The sequence below is a fragment of the Mus musculus genome, chromosome 3 (genome assembly GCF_000001635.26).
Source record: "Mus musculus strain C57BL/6J chromosome 3, GRCm38.p6 C57BL/6J".
Lineage (NCBI taxonomy): Eukaryota > Metazoa > Chordata > Mammalia > Rodentia > Muridae > Mus > Mus musculus.
Window position 1 is genome coordinate 84,361,321 of NC_000069.6, and position 18,888 is coordinate 84,380,208.

The 18,888-nt window shown below is 44.8% G+C and overlaps 1 long non-coding RNA gene across 1 annotated transcript in view; it reads right to left on the minus strand.

The window, feature by feature from the left end:
• 4930565D16Rik (RIKEN cDNA 4930565D16 gene) overlaps positions 1–18,601 on the minus strand; it is a 30,546-nt gene extending 11,945 nt beyond the window's left edge. Inside the window, exons 1-3 of the long non-coding RNA NR_040752.1 lie at positions 18,408–18,601; positions 17,459–17,486; positions 16,823–16,980 (exon numbers count right to left, since the gene is read on the minus strand). This is a non-coding gene — a long non-coding RNA (RIKEN cDNA 4930565D16 gene). The remainder of the gene's footprint in view (positions 1–16,822; positions 16,981–17,458; positions 17,487–18,407) is intronic.
• Between the last annotated feature and the right edge of the window lie 287 nt (positions 18,602–18,888).

Below are 18,888 nucleotides of genomic sequence, written 5' to 3' on the forward strand. Positions count from 1 at the left end.
GGAACTGGCAAGAACTCACAGCAGCTTTGACATTGAGTAACAATGTCACGGGCTTCTTTTCTTGTCAAGGAGAAACGACTGCGTAATGTTTCAGCCGTCACATGAAAATTGTTATGAAAATTTCTTGCAGCCTCTACCGGGGATGATAGGGCAGCAGCCACCACTTTAGTGGCCTTATCTGCCAAATCATTTCCCAGAGCCATGGGGCCAGGTAGGCCTGAATGGGCTCTAACATGAGTAATATAAACAGGAGATCTTCTAGATAACAAAACTAATTGTATCTGCTGAAAAATATTGGCAACTCTACTGGAAGGCTTAATCACTCCAGCCACTTCTAAAAGATTTACTGCATTTACCACATAACAGGAATCTGACACAATATTAAGGGGTTCTAAAAAGGTTTTTAAAACTTCTAAGACCACTAAACATTCTACCACTTGAGGTGAATTTTCATTATATTGTTTGGATACCACTTTACCATTAGCCACATAGGCACCTATGCCAGTTTTTGATCCATCAGTATATACCACAATCCCATTTTTAAGTGGGTTTCTTACTGTTATTTGTGGAAACACAACAGATTGATTTTGGGCAAACTGTAAGATTGGATGTTTTGGATAATGGTTATCTATTTTTCCTGAAAAGGAGGTAACTAAAACTGCCCAATCATTAGATGCGGCTGCCAAGGTTTGAACCTGTGCAGCGGTATAAGGTACAATTAAAAGATATGGACTTTGCCCAAAGTGGGTGATTGCTGCTTTTAGGCCTTTAAGGGCAAGCTGTGCAATTGCATCAGGATACCAATCTATTATTTTAGCTGGGGATACGTTTGGATGGATCCACAACAATGGCCCATTCTGCCACAAAACTGCAGTTGGCAATTGTGCTGTCTTAAAGACACACAAACTGAAAGGCTGCGAATCCTCAATACGTTGTAATTGTGCATTCTGTAAGGCCTTTTCCACTTTTTGTAAGGCCTGGTTAGCAGCTAGAGTAAGAGTCCTAGGGGAGGAGATATGAGGATCTCCTTCTAAAATACTAAACAAAGGCCTTAACTCAGCGGAAGGAATCTTTAAAAAAGGTCTGAGCCAATTAATATCTCCCAACAGCTTTTGAAAATCATTTAAGGTATGGAGGTGATCTCTTCTTATCTCTACCTTTTGGGGCACAATCTTATCTGGGGACACCACAGAGCCCAAGAATTGTCCTGTATCAGAAATTTGGACTTTTTCTGTGGCTATCTGTAAACCCCACTGACTTAAAGTTTTAAGTAGAAAAGGATATGCCTTTTGTAGCATGGTAAGGTCTTTATGGCACAGGAGGATGTCATCCATGTAAAGGAGCAAAATTAAAGAGGGGAATTGTTCCCTCACTGGCAAAAGAGCTTCTTGTACATAAAGTTGACACATAGTAGGACTATTGGACATTCCCTGTGGTAAGACCTTCCATTGATACCTCTTATCAGGTTCCATGTGATTAATAGAGGGGATGGTAAAGGCAAATCTGGGCCTATCCCTTGGACACAAAGGTATAGAAAAGAAACAATCTTTAATATCTATAATGATTAAATTCCAGCCACGTGGTAAGGCGGAAAGTACAGGGAGACCCCTCTGTACTGGGCCAAATAAGTTCATTTGCTCATTAATGGCTCTGAGGTCATGGAGCAGTCTCCACTTTCCTGACTTTTTCTTAATTACAAAAATTGGAGTATTCCAAGGTGAGGTAGAGGGTTCAATATGGCCTAGTTTTAATTGTTCCTCTACCAGTTGAATCACAGCTTCTAGTTTTTCAGAGGATAGGTGCCATTGAGGAACCCACACTGGGTCCCCTGTTTTCCATGGTATGGGTCGTGCTGCCCCAATGGCCGCTAAGGAAAACCCAGACCCTGTCTGTCTTGGTTTCCATTAGGTGAGATGGGCTCTATCCTTCCCTGTTCTTGATGTCCTAACCCTTTTCCTTCTTTATAACCCATCTTTGCCATGATATTTTTTGCTTTAGCTGAATACCCTCCTGATGGGGCGTTTTCATTGGACAAAATAAGGCCCAAATGCTGCATAATATCCCTTCCCCAGAGGTTAACCGGGAGTGGGAGCACATAAGGTATGAATTTCCCTTGCTGCCCTTCAGAGGATTCCCACGTCAAGGCAACGGAGCTTATAGTGGGACATGATTGATATCCTAGGCCCTGTAATGAATGAGATGACTCTGTGGTGGGCCATGCTTTGGGCCACCAATGTGTAGAAATTATACTTTTATCTGCTCCGGTATCAAGGATGCCTTCAAACTCTTTTCCATTAATCTTAAGGCGGAGCTTAGGTCTATCATTTAAAGATACAACCAAATAGGCAGAATCATTTCCTGAGGAGCCCATTTTCTTTATCTCAGGTCCTGCAGATTTCTCCCTGGTATTATCAGGGAGGAGCAGCAGCTGAGCTATCCTATCTCCTTTACTAATAGAAAAAACGCCTTTAGGGCTTGAGCACAGGACCTGTATTTCAGGGGAATGTTGACAATCCATAACTCCAGGGTGGACTACTAAGCCCTGCAAGGTGAGTGAACCTCGGCCGAGAATAAGGCCCATGGTTCCCGGGGGCAAGGATGGTATAGGCTCCACCGGCACCGGCTGAATACTCATTTGAGGCATTAGTAGGAAGTCGGAGGCGGCACGCAGGTCCACCCTTGTGGGTCTTCCTGGGTCGTCTCTCTGACTGCTTCCTGGGTCCTGACAAACCGGTTCCCATATCTTTGAGGGCCCTGGGACCGAGGGCCCGATGACCCGTTTTTTGGCACATCAGTTGATTGACTATCAGGTGGGGGAAGAATTCTGCCCCTTATATCCCTCACAGAGCGACACTGGTCAGCTCTATGATAACCCTTGCCACACTTGGAGCAAAGAGTGAGAGTCCCTCCCTGTTTATCTGGAGCTCTGCAATCTTTCTTAAAATGCCCAGGCTTTCCGCAATTAAAACATGTCCTCTGATTATTTCTGCTCATGGAGCGGTTCTGAGATTGAAGGATGGCAGCCGCTAAACCTGCATTGCTGAGAGGTCCCCCAAGCTCTCGACAGACCCTGAGCCAGTCTTGTAAGCCTTTGTTCTTTCTTGGGGCTATGGCCGCTCGGCACTCCTTTGTGGCTTGCTCGTAGATTAGCTGTTCTATGAGAGGCGCAGCTTGCTCTGACTCTCCAAAAATACGCTCTGCTGCCTCTGTCATTCTGGCCACAAAATCTGAGAAAGATTCCTGAGGTCCCTGGATTATTTTTGTTAACTGACCAGTGGTTTCACCTGCTCGAGAGAGCGCCTTCCAGGCCCTAATAGCCGTGGAAGAAATCTGGGCATAAGCTCCCCAATGGTAGTTTGTCTGATCAGCAGAATAAGCTCCCTGACCCGTTAACAAGTCAAAAGTCCAATCTCTCTGCTCTGGAGTCAAAGCAGCTGCGTTTGCTCGGGCCTGCGCCTGTGCAGCTTCGTGCCAAAGCGCTTTCCATTCCATATATTTGCCCATACTAGGGAGAGCGGCTTTTACAACCGTCTGCCAATCAGCAGGCGTTAGTGCCATGCCAGCGAGCCTGTCTAACTGCGCCAAGGTAAAATTAGCATTGGTTCCGTATTTACGAACCGACTCGGCAATTTCCTTAATCTGTACGTATTCTACCGGAGCGTGGACACGCCCACCCTCGGCTCCTTCAAAGACCGGAAATGCCTGTTGTATTTTCTTTTGTTCCTCTCGGAGAATGAATGAGTCTGCGCACTGCCTCTCTGCGCACTGCCTCTCTGCGCACTGCCTCTCTGCGCATCTCTCTGCGCACTGCCTCTCTGCGCATCTCTCTGCGCACTGCCTCTCTGCGCATTGCTGACGCACTACGCAGGGCGGGGGCTCCGCATAGGGCGGACCTTGAAACCGACTGCCGGGAGGTTGAACAGTACGCTGACTTTCGCCAGCCGCTTTTGGCTTTTTTCTTGACCAATTAGCTGGCTGGTAATGGGCTGCTTCTTCCTCCCAGTCTGTTTCCTCAGAGGAGGATTCTTCACTTGCTTCAGAGCTACTAAGAGCTGGCTTCCTGAGCTCATCTAGTGACGAGTATCTCCTAGAGACCTCCGCTAATCGATCTTTTTTCCTCTCCCTTTTTCCTCTTTTTCTTCTAATCTCTCTCCAGGTATTCCTACCTAACCTTAACTTTTCCTCGGGTTCAAGACCCTTGGAAAGGCCTGTATACTTATTTTGTGTACCATACTTCCTCTTTGTTCCTACTCTCTCTTCCCGCTTTACTTCTGATAGCTTGTCCTGAATTTCCTCTAGAATTTTCAGCCCTATCTTAATCACTTGATAACATGTGAAAAAGAACAAAAGGGCTCCTAACACCAGAAAAAATTCAAGGCCAAACATACTCACTGGTACTCTCGTTCCCCAGCTGAAAAGTTCTGAATTCATACAGTTGAATCCTTCTTAACAGTCTGCTTTACGGGAACCTTTATCACCGTCGTTCCCCAGCTGATGAGTTCTGAATTCGGCAGTTGAATCCTTCTCAACAGTCTGTGTTACGGGAACCTTTATAAACGTGATCCGCAGTTCTGGTTCCGGAATGAGGGATCTTCCCTGCGCCAGTCCCGAGTTTTTTTTCTCGTCCCGGGTTTCGGCACCAATTGTTATTCGACGCGTTCTCACGACCGGCCAGGAAGAACACAACAACCAGAATCTTCTACGGCAAAGCTTTATTGCTTACATCTTATGGGGCCAGAGCGTAAGAAGCAAGAGAGAGCGAAGCAAGAGAGAGAGAAAACGAAACCCCTTTCCTCTTTAAAGAGAACAACAATTGCCTCGGACGCATCACTCCCTGATTGGCTGCAGCCCATGGCCGAGCTGACGTTCACGGGAAAAACAGAGTACAAGTAGTCGTAAATACCCTTGGCTCATGCGCAGACTATTTGTTTACCAACTTAGAACACAGGATGTCAGCGCCATCTTGTGACGGCGAATGTGGGGGCGGCTTCCCACAAAGAAGTAATGACATCATTAGAATAGAGTCTACAGAAGTGAGGACTAAGTGGGGGGATCAAGTAACAAACTCAACTTTAGAAGCTGAAGATAAAAGGGGGGTTGCGCGCGCACACACACACACACACACACACACACACACACTTTACTACCAACATTCCAGATACAGATGAGTCTCTGTGAGTTTGAGGTTAGCCAGCTAGGGCTATATTGTAAGAACTAGTTAATAAATAAATAAATAAATAAATTGCAAGAAAAAATAATGAAGAAGGAAGAGAAGGAGAAGGAGGAAGATGTAGAGGAAGAAGAGGAAGAGGAGAAGGAGGTAGAAGAGGAGAAGGAGGAGGAGGAAGAGGAGGATTCCTATTTGAAGGTATGAGAGAGTTACAATGCTATAAAACCAGGAAATGAAGAACTCAGATCATGAAGTTTGATGAGCTCAGCATTCCCCTTAGTTTCCCCCTCAGTGGGCGTTCCTCATCAGAAGGGGGACAGACTGCAGGATTTAGCTCAGGCATCTCATGGTGCTGAGAAGAACTTGGTGTTTAACATGGTGGGCAGAACTTGAAGCCACAACAGAAGCAAAAAAGGAAGAGAATTCAACCTGAAAGTCTGAGTAGCTTTTACTTGAGGCTGCTTGTGAAGTTTTAAGCAGCACAGACCTTGAAGGTGGGGAGGCTAAGCAGCAAGCAGCAGGTGAGAGGCAGGACGGGAGCCAAGTCACTTAGGGTCTCTCTGAGACCGATGTGGGAGACCAGGGCTGAAGAGGAAGGACCTGTGTGAAGTCCCTGGTGTTCACTGGCTCTCACAGAGGGTTAGACTTTGAAGTTATGACAAATGGTCAAGACTTTTCAAAGACTACAACCCAGCTAGAAACAGATCAATCCTGAATAAGATTATTCGAGCTTCTATTAGTTCCCTACAGGAAGAAAGGGTTGACTTTACCATCCTAGAAGGGTAGACGCCATCATGGCAGGGAAAAGGAAGATGAGGACAGGAGCAGGACGTTGACAGGAAGCAGAGAAAAAGAACAGGAAGTGGGGCCAGGCTATGAACTTCAAAGCCTGTCCCTTAGTAATATGCTTTTTACAGCAAGACTCCACCTCCTAAAGGTTTCCTAAACAGCACCACCATCTGGGGCCCAAGTGTTCAAATACAGGAGCCGGAGGGGGACCCTGATTCAAACCATTACAGCGCTCTTCTCACTCTAACCAGAAGAAGCTGAGCAATTCATCCTTAGAAACAACCTTACTCAGCACTTCTGCTCACCCGGGTGAGATGGCTAATCTTAGTTATAAACTTGGCCACATCTGGAGTCAACCAGAACCCAAGCAGCTGGACATGGCTCTGAGGGATTTTCTTAATTGGGTTTTTGAGGTGGGGGACCCACCCTAAATCTGGACAACATCTTCTGATGGCAGCCCACATAGAAGAATACGAAAGAAGGAAGCCTTTGCATTTTGCCTGCTTGCCTTCGCTCTGGCAAGTGCATCTATCCTGTTGCTGAGGCATCCCTCCACTGCATTAGCGTGTATACCAAGAGACAAAATTAAAAGGGAAAAGCCAGCAATAAAAATGGATACACAGGTATAGGCTGGAGAGACAGATTACAGGTTAAGAGCACTTACAGAGGCTCAAGGTTTGGTTCCCAGCCCCTACACGGTGGTTCACAACCACTGGTAACTCCAGTTCCAAGGGACCTTCTTCTGACCTCTGAGGACACCACCAGGCGTGCACACTGTGCACAGACATATGCCAGCTGTGCTATCTAAGCTTTATGTCACCTTAGCACAAGCTAGAGTCATTTGAAAAAAGGAAAATTCAATTGAGAAAATGAGAAAAGGGGTAGATATTGGAATGTAATTCAATAAGTAAATAAATTAATTAAAAAACAACCCAGCTGTAAGGAATTTTCTTAATTAGAGATTGATGAGGTAGGGCCCAGCCCATTGTGGGTGGGGCCATCCCTGGGCTGGTGGTCCTGCGGTCTATAAGAAAGCGGGCTGAGCAAGTCATGGGGAACAAGCTAGTAAGCAGCCCCCTCCATGGCCTCTTCATCAACTCCTGCCTCCAGGTTCCTTCCCTGTTTGAGTTCCTGTCCTGGCTTCTCTCTGTGATGGATTTTTAACTGGAAGTGTAAGCTTATACACAGGTTGTCCAGAGTCTCAAATACACTGACAGTTAAACAAGTGGAAGTAACAGAAGGGCACAGCCTTACACAACCAATAGAAGAAACTGTAAGGTCTGCACAGGTTATTTTGTAGGTTTTGGTTTTTGGGTTTTGGTTTTGGTTTTGCTTTTTTAAATAAAAAAAATAAAATAAACCCAAAATAAATGTTATAGATGTTCTCATGAAATTTCTTCCCTACTTAGTTTTATGCACTAAATATGGAAAATCACTCCTATTATAATATATAAGCTTTTGAAAGAATAGAAAAAGGAAGACTTCCTGCTGTGTTCCATGAAAGATGACTCTGATAATGAAATCCATAAGTTAGTAAAAAAAAATGTGAAATTATAAGGTGATTTCTCTTACAAAAATTTGAACCAAAATATTAGGAAACTAAGTTCTATGACGTTCAAACAAGGAAATGCAGTGAAATTGATTTTACCCCAGAAACTCAAGATTTACATAATACTTCAAATCAAGTTTGATAAAACTCTATATTAATACAATAAAAGAGAAGTTTATTACAATTACTTTTTTTAGATTCATTTATTTTATGTATGTAAGTACACTATCACTCTCTTCAGACATACCAGAAAAGGGCATCAGATCCCATTACCGATGGTTGTGAGCCACCATGTGGTTGCTGGGAATTGAACTCAGGACCTCTGGAAGAGCAGTCAGTGCTCTTACCTGCTCAGCTATCTCTCCAGCCCTGTTGCAATCATCTTAATGGGAGTGGAAAAGCCTTTAATGAGATTCAGGATGCAAAGATGATAAACACAAAGAGAATTTCTTCAATCTGATAAAGGCTAGATAAACAAAACAAAACAAAACTAACAAAACAACATAGTAAGATCACACTTAATCAAGAAAGCCGGGGGGAAATGAGGAGGACCCAGGGAAGAAGAAGTATAAGGGCCGCTTTTGTTTTCAGAAGTCAGGTAGAGTGGTCTAGGCTGTATTCAGACGGAGCATATATCCTGCATGTGGGAGGTCCTGGGGTTCAGTCGCCAGCAACACCCCAAAGATCAGAATCTATAAGCTGCTAAAACTCATCAACAGACTCAGTGAGTTCCTTGCTACCAAGTCAGCCCACAAAACACAGAGAGCAACACCCTCTATTTAGAAATAGTAGGGAGAATTTAAAATCCAAGGATTATCTGCATAATTGGAGAATATAAAGCGGGAGAAACATCTATAGATTCCATGCAAATCTAAAAAGCCATCTCCTAGTGGGTGCCCTGGACTTTGTTTGCACCCAGAGAAGACAAGCTGGCCCTCAGAAAGGTGTCTGTAGGAACAGCCCGAGGCTGGAACCATCCTGAGGAAGAGAACTGTAACAGAATGGAGACAGCGGAAACCAGCAGGACCCTTGGCTGATGACAAACAGGGCTGTGTAGAAAAACTCTGTGGTAAAAAAAAAAAAATCTCCTCATCCATGCCGTCTCCAAAATCATTAAAGACAAAGAAAGAACAAAACCAAACTGATCGTGCTGCACACCTACGGTATGAACTACAGGGGAGACTGAGGCAGAAGGATGGCGAGAATCTAGAAGTTAGAGACCAGCCTGGGTAACATAGCAAGAACTTGTTTCAACAACAACTCTCTTTTGTTTTTTTGTTTTTTTAAATTAATCTAGGGCCAGAAAGATGTCCCAGTGGATAAAGGCTCTTACAGCCAGGTTGGGACCTGTGTGGGGTCACCAGGCCCCACGTGGTGGAAGGAGAGAACTGACCCCTGCACACTGTCCTCTGACCTTCACGAGCACACAAACTAAATAAACGTCCAATAAAAATCCACGTTGGTTATAGACCGAAAACACAAGAAGGAAGGCGATTATACTTTCTTTTTTTATTTATGTTTTATTTTTTATTAGGTATTTTCCTCGTTTACATTTCCAATGCTATCCCAAAAGTCCCCCATACCCACCCCCCCCAATCCCCTACCCACCCACTCCCCCTTTTTGGCCCTGGCGTTCCCCTGTACTGGGGCATATAAAGTTTGCAAGTCCAAAGGGCCTCTCTTTCCAGTGATGGCTGACTAGGCCATCTTTTGATACATATGCAGCTAGAGACAAGAGCTCCGGGGTACTGGTTAGTTTATATTGTTGTTCCACATATAGGGTTGCAGTTCCCTTTAGCTCCCTGGGTACTTTCTCTAGCTCCTCCATTGGAGGCCGTGTGACCCATCTAATAGTTGACTGTGAGCATCCACTTCTGTGTTTGCTAGGCCCTGGCATAGGCGATTATACTTTCTAACAGCAACGTGGGAAAGTGGCTTAGCAGTAGTGAGAGATGCAAGATTCTTAAATGTACATGAGAACCATAAGAAAGCATTCATAAATTAGAATCCATTAAGAGGAAGAATGCCTGCTCTTTGGAAAACCCAGAGCAGCCATGATGACAGAAGAGACTGTCAGCTTGAAGCCCTGATAAAGGACTCATTCACGGTGAGGAGGGGTTCTTTAAGTGGACAGGGGAAAAAAAACGGGGAGAGCGATTACAAACAGCCAACATGTATCTGAACCAGTGGTCGACTTCATCAGGAGTCAGAAGCATGCAAATTTCAACCACACTCCAGTGCAAAACGCCCAAGTGTAGACCATTTAATTGTGGATGAAGGGGAGGAGCCATGCAAATCCCATAATTTCAGAAAACTACATATGCATATCTACAACTCAGTAATTACCGTCCAAGATATACTCAATAGAAATGCTCACCTGAAGACTTAAAAGCTGTGTGGGCTGGTGAGATGGCTCAGTGGGTAAAGGTGTTTGCTGCCAGGATGCACATGATGGAAGGAGAGAACACACTCAAGAGGGTTGGGCTCACCTCCATATGGGCACAGCGTCATGCATGCACGTGAGTATACACACACACACATATTCACACATGAACACACAGGTACACACACATACTGTAATATTATTTACCCTTTAAAAAAGAGGGCAGAACTTCTGATACTACAACAGGGATTAACCTGAGGACGTTGTGCGAAGTGAAAAGATTTAACCTCCAAATCCACAAATACTGCCTGGGTCTGCTTAGATACAATACCAGAGGAGTCAAGTTCAGAGCTGGAAGGGAGAACGGTGCTTGCCAGGATGCAGGAAAGGACCTGGGCTGTTACTGCTCAGTGGGTTATAGTTTTAGTTTGACAAGATGGAACGAGTCCTTGTGATTGGTTTCACAGTAATGTGAGTGTGTCCCCCGTGGCTGAACTGTGCATTATGGAAGGGTAAGGTTTGAGGATACAGCTCAGCAACACTGAAATTGCCTAACAAGACCTTGCTTGGGTCACTCCCAATACTGCCTCCCAAAAGTAAAAATAAAAATAAAAATACATGGCTTACTTTAAAAAAAAAAAAAAAAAGACTTAAAGTCCTTTGACAAGTGAGAAATGAAATAGAAAAAAAATCCAAATCTGACACAAGATGAGAGGCGGCCAATGAATGTAAAAACCCTGCCCAGTTTCTCAAATCATCCAAACCACAGATAAAGGCTCCTATAGATACACCGGCTCCTATAGATACACCGGCTCATCAGATTGGCAAAGTTTAAGAATAATCTCCCAGCCCAGTGTTGGCAAGCATTTGGGGAAGTAGACTCTCCCATGTGCTGAGGCTGAGGTTAAAACCCTCAGGACAGAATAAAACACAATCTTCATCTAAGTTAAAAATAAAATTTCCCTCTAAGCCAACAGTCCAAGCTCCGGGAACCTATCTGCAAGTGAATAACCAGCCACATGCCCAAAAGATATTGTTCCGGTTGGAATATGAACTGTCCCCGGGGTCATGTGTCTCAGGCTTGGTTTGCAGCTGGTGGCACTGTGGAGATGGTGGAAAGGTCACTGGGGGTACACCTTTGCTCTCTGCCACAACATGGCCCTAGAACTGACAAAGCCATGCTTATGGGCTGAAGTCTCTGAGACCAAGAGCCAAATGACTGCATTTTTCCTTGTGTTGTTCTCAGGCAGTTTGGTCACAGCTCTGAGCCAGCACAGATGTCCATTGCAGCAGAATTTAGAATAGTGAAACAGCAGAAAAGGAGCCTAATGTATATCAAATTGGAACTAGCTGAGAAATTACAGCATGCAAGGATGAGCACATAATTCAGGGCAAGAACACTCGCCTAGTGTGCTCAAGGCCCAGGGTTTCACCCCAGGATGGAGATAGATAGATAGATAGATAGATAGATAGATAGATAGATAGATAGATAGATAGATGGATGGATGGATGGATGGATGGATGGATGGATGGATAGATAGATAGATAGATAGATAGATAGATAGATAGATAGTCAAACAGACCTAAAAGGTGGTTAACATGAAGTCATTAAGTTGCTGCTGATTCATTATGTGAGATAGATAGATAGATAGATAGATAGATAGATAGATAGATAGATAGATAGATAGATAGATATTGCTGTTCTCCAACATGGGCACACTATTTTTTCATTCCTACCATAGAACACCAAGGGTAACACAGTCTTTGATAAAACTATTTTCTGAGGCTGTGAGAGTAGAAGTTTTATTTGTTTGGTTTTTTTAGTTAGTTTGGTTTTTTTTTTTTTTTTTTTTTTTTTTTTTTTATGGTGTTGTTTTACATTGTTTTGTCTTGTTTGAGACAGGGTCTCATATAGCCCAGGCTGGCTGCCATAAAAATATGGATTTTAAAAGAGTCCCTCAGTGCTAACCTATTTACAATCACACAGATGCATTTCTTTGGGCTGAAGTGTGTGTCCCAGAGTTCAGCCATTGGAGTCCTAAATCCCACTGTCTCAGAGCATGAGTCCAGGAGACAGGGTCTTTAGAGGTGGTTAACATGAAGTCATTAGGCTGCTGTTGACTCGTATGGCTGCTGTCTTTGCCAGATGAGGACACTGGAAGAAACAAGTACCAAGGCCCTGCCATGTGGAGGATGCCCTTTGCAAGCTGCAGAGACCTCAGGAGAAATCAACTCTGCCCACACTTTGATCTTAGAAGTCAAGCATCTCACACACTCTTAGAGTCATTTCATAGTTTATGGTCTTAGCCGTGCCTGCCACCGTGCTCTGTGGCCGAGCAAGCAAACACACAGGTCTCAATAGCAGCTATCTCAGGGTGGTAGGGTTCAAATTTCTCTTTAATGCTTTTCCCAATGTTTACACTCTTCCAAGTAACAACACATCATTTTTATGACAGAAAACCCAGTGTTGGTCTCTTTTGAAAAGTAAATGGCCCAGGAACAATAACCTGCCCTGCCTTCCTCGCAGGCTGTCTTTGCACAGGGCTTTCTCCCAACCTCCCAATTCAAACAGCAAAGCAAAGGACTGAAGGGGAGCAGATTCCCTGGGGTTCACAGTGACTTTGCTGCTGCATTTCAAGTGAGTGGCATTTTTAATGGGACACTATGGGCCTGGGTATTGGCTCAGTGGCTCAACTCTTTCCTGAGAGTATGTGAGGCTCCAGACTGAGTCCTTAGTGTGAATAAGGAGAAGAGCGGAGGTGTCTGTTCTCTCCAGGTGCTAGGCTGTGTCTTTCCCTGCACACTAGGAAGGCAGAGAGGCAGGAATGCCTGTAGGGCCTCCCTGCTCAGAGGACTGGGGCCTGCCCGGTGTTTTGCATTTCTATAGGCCTTTTTCTGGGAGTTTTAAAGAAAGGAGTCCTAGAAAGTTTATTCTTCACCTGTCAGTTGTGATCCCTTTGGGGTAAAATGACCCTTTCACAGGGGTCATATATCAGATATCCTGCATCTCGGATATCTACACTCTGATTCATAACAGTAGCAAAGTTACAGTTAGGAAACAGCAGTGAAAACAGTTCTATGGTTGGGGGTCACCACAACATGAGGAACTGTATTAAAGGGTCACAGCATTAGGAATGTTGAGAACCACTGCCCTAGAAACTCATGGGAGGCTGGAGAGGACAAGCTGACCTGGGTTTTGGAGGAGATGTGGAAGTTCACCAAGGACAAATAGAAACTGCATTCATCAGACTACTCTTACACATTAGAGAAATGTGTGTGTAAGTATGTACGTTGGATTGGATGTGTATAGATACAGACACATATATGTAATAAAAATGAACATTAATAAATATATATCTCCATGTATACATTAGATAATATATTAACATTGGTAAAATATGAATATTCATGTGTGCTTACATATCTACACATGGACCTTGGATCATATAGAGTATATACGTGTGTGTGTGTGTGTGTGTGTGTGTGTGTGTTTGAGTGCACTTGGACACATGCATGTACTCACACATGCAGGACATGTGAGAATTCAGAAATAGCTGAGATGATAAAGAAGACTGAAGACCAAAGTGTGGACTGGACCTCCTGGGAAGAGTTGCACTCAAAGTCCTGCTATGTAGTAATTTTCTTCCAATTGAAACCTTCCATTCGGAAGGGGAGCTCCTTGAGACTCAGGAAGTTAACAAAACTTATAAGGTGAGGAAGTGAACAGCTCACAAGTCTCAAAAAGTGTCTGAAACTTAAAAGATTCACAAGGTTATATACTCAGTAAGGATTACTGGGGAGTGTGAGCCAATGCTGGGGAGAAGCTGGGCAGGGAGCTCTAGGGCTGTGCCTTGTGTTGGGTGAACTTTTCAGTGATGGAGTTGCTTTTGAGTCATCCATGCTCTAGGTAGCCCCTTACCCATACTCCTGTAAGAAACTCTAACAAACTCATTGGCTCTCCAAGCTGGACTTCAGTGAAGTCATTATTTTGGTCTGTCTACAGTGCCCTATATAGGGCAAATGGACATTTGTTCCCATCCCCCCAGGAAAGGTCACATAACTCTAAAGCAGTCTGCAGGCAGACGCCCTCTTTAGATCTTTTTTCTCCTAAGGCCTTCAACTGAATGGATGAAGCCCACCCACATTATAAACAGTAAACAGCTTTTAACGTCAAAATGAAATACGACAGCCCAGATTCACACATCCAGAATAAGCTTAGACCAAACATGTGAACACTTTGGCCGAGATGACGTGTGAAATGAATCACCACACACACACTAAGGTTTGGATGTTTGGTGGGTTCATCATCTTCTCACCATGCTGCCTCCACCTGATCCTAAGCTCTACGTGAAGAGCCAGAGTATTGATGTTCATCAGTGGCTGGAAGAACATAGACAGGAGGAGAAAGGAGACGTTCGAACCTGAGCTTCACTACAAACTGCTTCCGGGAACCAGAGAGCCCCCCGCTCACCCCTGCCCCCGTCCAAACAGTGTTGAAGCCGCATTCACATGAGACATCAAATAGCTGGAATATTTGACTTTCTTTTAAGTAGTTCCCAGTTAAAATTGTAGTCATCTCAATTAATGCATAGAACATTTTTTTTTTTAAAGAAAAAGATCAATGAAGTTCCTAACTTTATATGGCTCTGGCTTGAGAACTGGCAATGAACATTGGTCTGAAGTCTTCTGGGTCAGAAATCAAGCTCTGCCTGCAGGCTGTTCTCTTCTGACCCACACACAGGCCCTTCCTTAGAGAGTGGCCCCTCCAGACCCAGGAAGCACCGTGGTCACATGGCTCAGCCCATGCCAACTCCTAACTTGCACAGGGAACTTCTAGCTAATCTGGAAGTCTGGTTGCTAGCCAAGGGGAAGGGTTATATAACTCTGAAAGTTTAAGCTTGAGAAAACGCGTGCACACATACAAACAAGAGCCAAGGCGAAGATGAAAGTCACTGAGAAGGTTCTGTCTCCCCAACTCATTGCCCTGGAAAGCAATAAGATGCATTAATGAAGAGAGTCTGATCTAAACAGCCATGTAGCCAGTACCTACTGCCTTGCAGGACTTTTAGTGTTACCTCCTGCATGCATGCAAACGTTAACAAGGTCTTCTGTGTTCATTTTTGTGGGTCTTCCTTATGCCCAGGTCTGGACTAGACATATGTTTGTTTTAGAGTGGATCAGGTCAGGGGTTATGCTGGTTATCAGCAATACTTTCCTCTGGCTGGATGGAGGTGGGGGTGGGGAAAGAGGCTGCATTGTCGGGGGAGCAGAGGGACACAACAAGGCTCCAGTTCCAGGACCCAGCCTCCAGAGGTCAGTCCTGGAGCCACTCCCTCAGTTTCCCTCCCTTCGCCTCCAAAAAGCTTTGTGGAGCACTATAGGTTGGGTGGGCCAGGGACAGGTAGTGTTTTCCCAGGAGTGTGCAGAGGACAGGCAAGCCATATCTCTCCCCACTAAAGAATGGAGAGAGCAGCCTGGCCCTAATCCCTGTGGGAACCTGCTTCAGGGAGAGCAGGGCAGGAGGCCAGCTGCCGAAGCAGGCTACCCACAGGAGAGCTGATGCCACTGCAGGCCTTGGGGCAGAGGGTCATGAGACAGCTGGGAACAGGGTGGGGAACTTTTCTTGGGACCATTTTCATAGACTCCCCTTACCCACAACACACACACACACACACACACACACACACACACACACACTCACACACACACACAAATCTGGGCAGTTCTGCTTGGCCGACTTCTGGGAGGAGGGGCAGCTAGCTGGTTTAGCTCCGTGCTGACCAGTGCATTTAGCTTTGAAAGGACATAAAGGACAAGACCACACTGTAAGACTTTTCTTTTACTTTTACACAGTAGTCCTCTTTGTTCTCAGAGGCATGGTCCCAGTAGAGGCCTAGAACTACAGAGGGTACCAACCCTGTATCTGATTTTTCCCCCTGCAAGTCCATATTGTGTTAAACAACAAAACTTAAGCATAAAGTGAAAGGGTGATGACAATTGTCATGTTGGATGATGACAATTGTCATGTTTAGTTAACTGTCAACTTGATGCATCCTAGAATTACCTCAGACGCTCAGGGAGGGATCGGCTCCATTGGGTCAGCTATGGGCTTGTCTCCACAGTGTTGTCTTAATTACTTTAACTGAAGTGGGAAGGCCAAGCTCAGTGTGGGTGGTACCATTCCCTAGGCAGGGGTCTAGAACTATGCAAGAGTAGAGAAGCTGAGCTGAGCACAAGCATACACGTCTTTTCCTCCCTCTCCTCTTGACTGCAGATGTGATGTGAATAGCTGTTCCAATATTTCCCTTGACCTTCCCACACTGATGGGCTGTAACCTAGAATTGTAAGCTAAAAGAAACTGTTTTCTCCCCTGAGTGGTTGTTGCTTTGTGTCAGGTTATTTTATTACAAAAGAAACTAAGAAAATAATATAAATAGTTGTATAGATTCTCTCTCTCTCTCTTTCTCAAAATATCTTATTGTTGTGATGCTAGACATGAAAGCACAGGCTATGCAACAAAACTGTCTAGAATGTTTCTAGTTTTTTGTTTGTTTATTTAAAATATTATTGTACCTTAGCATTTTCACCTCGAAGTCTTTTTTGGCAGATCTAAATCACTGGTTTCATTAGTTGTGCACTTTGTATCATGAGGTAAATTAAAGGTAAACTGAACACAAGTACCTAGATACCAGGCCATCTGGCTGATGGTAGAATCTAAGTGGCTCTCAGGCAGGCAGGTCCTGCAGCATGGGTACACAGACTAGGGGCCATTCACATCCTGAGTCTTACAGTAAGCTAGTATAAGACCTCATCCTACTATTCAGCTTCCATAAGTGCACCACGGCACGCATGCGCTCAACCAGTAAATAAATATATAGATGCAGTTTTGAATCACCCAGGGTTTAAGGGAGGACACCACAGCCCCACTCACCTCCCTTCCCATTGGTTGTCTGGATTGTCACTCTCCCTTGTGCCTGAGTGAGGCACAAGCTAGGGACTGAGTCTCCACAGCTGGCTCACTGCTACGGAGACGGTGATCATCCTAACTCAGCCAACTTCTCATTACAGCGAGGATCTGAGGTCACCTGCCTGTAGAGAGACAAGGTTAACTTAGGTTCACGATTCTGGAGGTTCAGCCATGACCTACCCTGTTGCTTGGTCCTGCAGAAGTGTGGCACATCTGGTCAGCCCTGTGGACCTGGGTGCCCAGGACACCCTTGGAGGTAATTCCCAAGGGCCTAGATCTCCCATTACCTAGAGATGGTAATTCCTACCATCTCCTGATAGTGCCAAGTGTATGGCACCTAAGATCCAAAGGACAGCAGCTTTAATCCCCTCTGGGTGCTCACCAGGCACTAACATCTGGACTGTTGCTTCTGAAATGTAATTTGAAGCGTCTAAGCCTCTCTCTGTGTTTCTCTGTCTCTGTCTGCTCTCTGTCTTTGTCTTTCTGTCTCTGTCTATCTTTCTGTTTCTCTGTCTTTGTCTTTGTCTCTGTTTCTCTCCCTTCCCCTCTCTCTTTCTCTGTGTGTGTGTTTATCTTTCTAGATGAAGTCATTTTTCTCACCTGGTGAGGCTTCCTCCTCAGCTCTTGTCTTGAAGGGAAGAATTCATTCAAGAGACAAACACACAGTTTAGGCAGAAGTGTATTAGTGTATTTAGCAAAGAGAAGCAGGCTCTGCAAGGGATGGATGGAGTCACAGTGCAGTGAGTTCCACACTGTGGACTTTAAAGGTGTTTTAATGCATGTTTATAAGGTGGGTGACTTGGGATAACGTGATTTTCCCCCCCTCAAGCCATCATGCAGAGCTGGCTCTTCCTTTGCAATGGTTCTCAACCAACCTAGTGCTGCAGTGTTGTAGTGAAGCCCTCCCCCCAATGGCAAAACTATTTTCATTGCTACTTCATAACTGTAACTTTGTTCCTGTTATGAATTGTAATGTAAATACTTTGTAGATAGAGGGCTGCCAAAGGGGTGGAGACCCATGTGTTGAGAACCACTGCCTTAGGGTATTTCTTCACATGATTCTTTAGAAAAGCCCACAAGAGCAAGGAGTCAAAGTCATAATGTAAACGGTACAGTCATGAACCTGGGGTCCTCTTGAAGAGGTAGTGTGCTTTGAGATAGTGACCAGGTGCCTTGGTCTCTGATATAATGGGAACAACTTATCAGCAACCTCAAAAGCACTTAATTGCAACGGCAGTGTTATTGGGAGCCGCACCACCACCAAAATAACTGCAGTTTTTCTGAGCATGATGGCACATGCCTTTAAAGTTAGAATGAGAGAGGCAGAGGCAGGTGGGTCTCTGTGAGTTCAAGGTCACCCTGATCTATCAAGTTAAAGGCTACCCAGAGTTCCATAATGACACCTTAAATGAAACTACAAACCAAACTAAAGTTTCCTGGTTGCCCTGTGTCTAACCCCTTGCCTCCTGTGTTAACTAGTATTTTAAATTGTGTATTGCCAGTCCAACTTTACTCTTTTAAAATGGAATACTTCCTGAGGTTCTAATACCTTCTTTGTGGTTCTTGTCGATGACTCTGTCTACAGTCAATATGTACTTGGCCTGGTGTTACTATCTCTGGGTCTTGCTCTGGGCTGAGCAGAGGCCATTTGCCTGGGAATCGGGAGCCCAGGCTTCTAGCGACGTTCTGTGATGCTGAGCCTGGCTGTATAACCTCTGGCCTTCCCAAGCTCCCCTGTTCTTTATCCAATGTGAGGGTCCTAGCTCCTGGTAAATACGTAATATACTTTGTGTAACCCACTGGGCATAGCACCTACCACATAGGAGTAACTCACTAGGCATTGTGTGACAGTGAGATTCCTGTTACTCTGACAAAATGCCAGAGGTAAACCAACCCATTGTTGTGTCAGTGGATAGTAGAGGTAGATGCCTGCCTCATAATGGCCAGGACACGCAAGAGACTAAGAAGGGGCTGGAATCCCATTACAGTCTTCAAGGACACTCCACCCCTTAACTTGACTTCTTCCCACA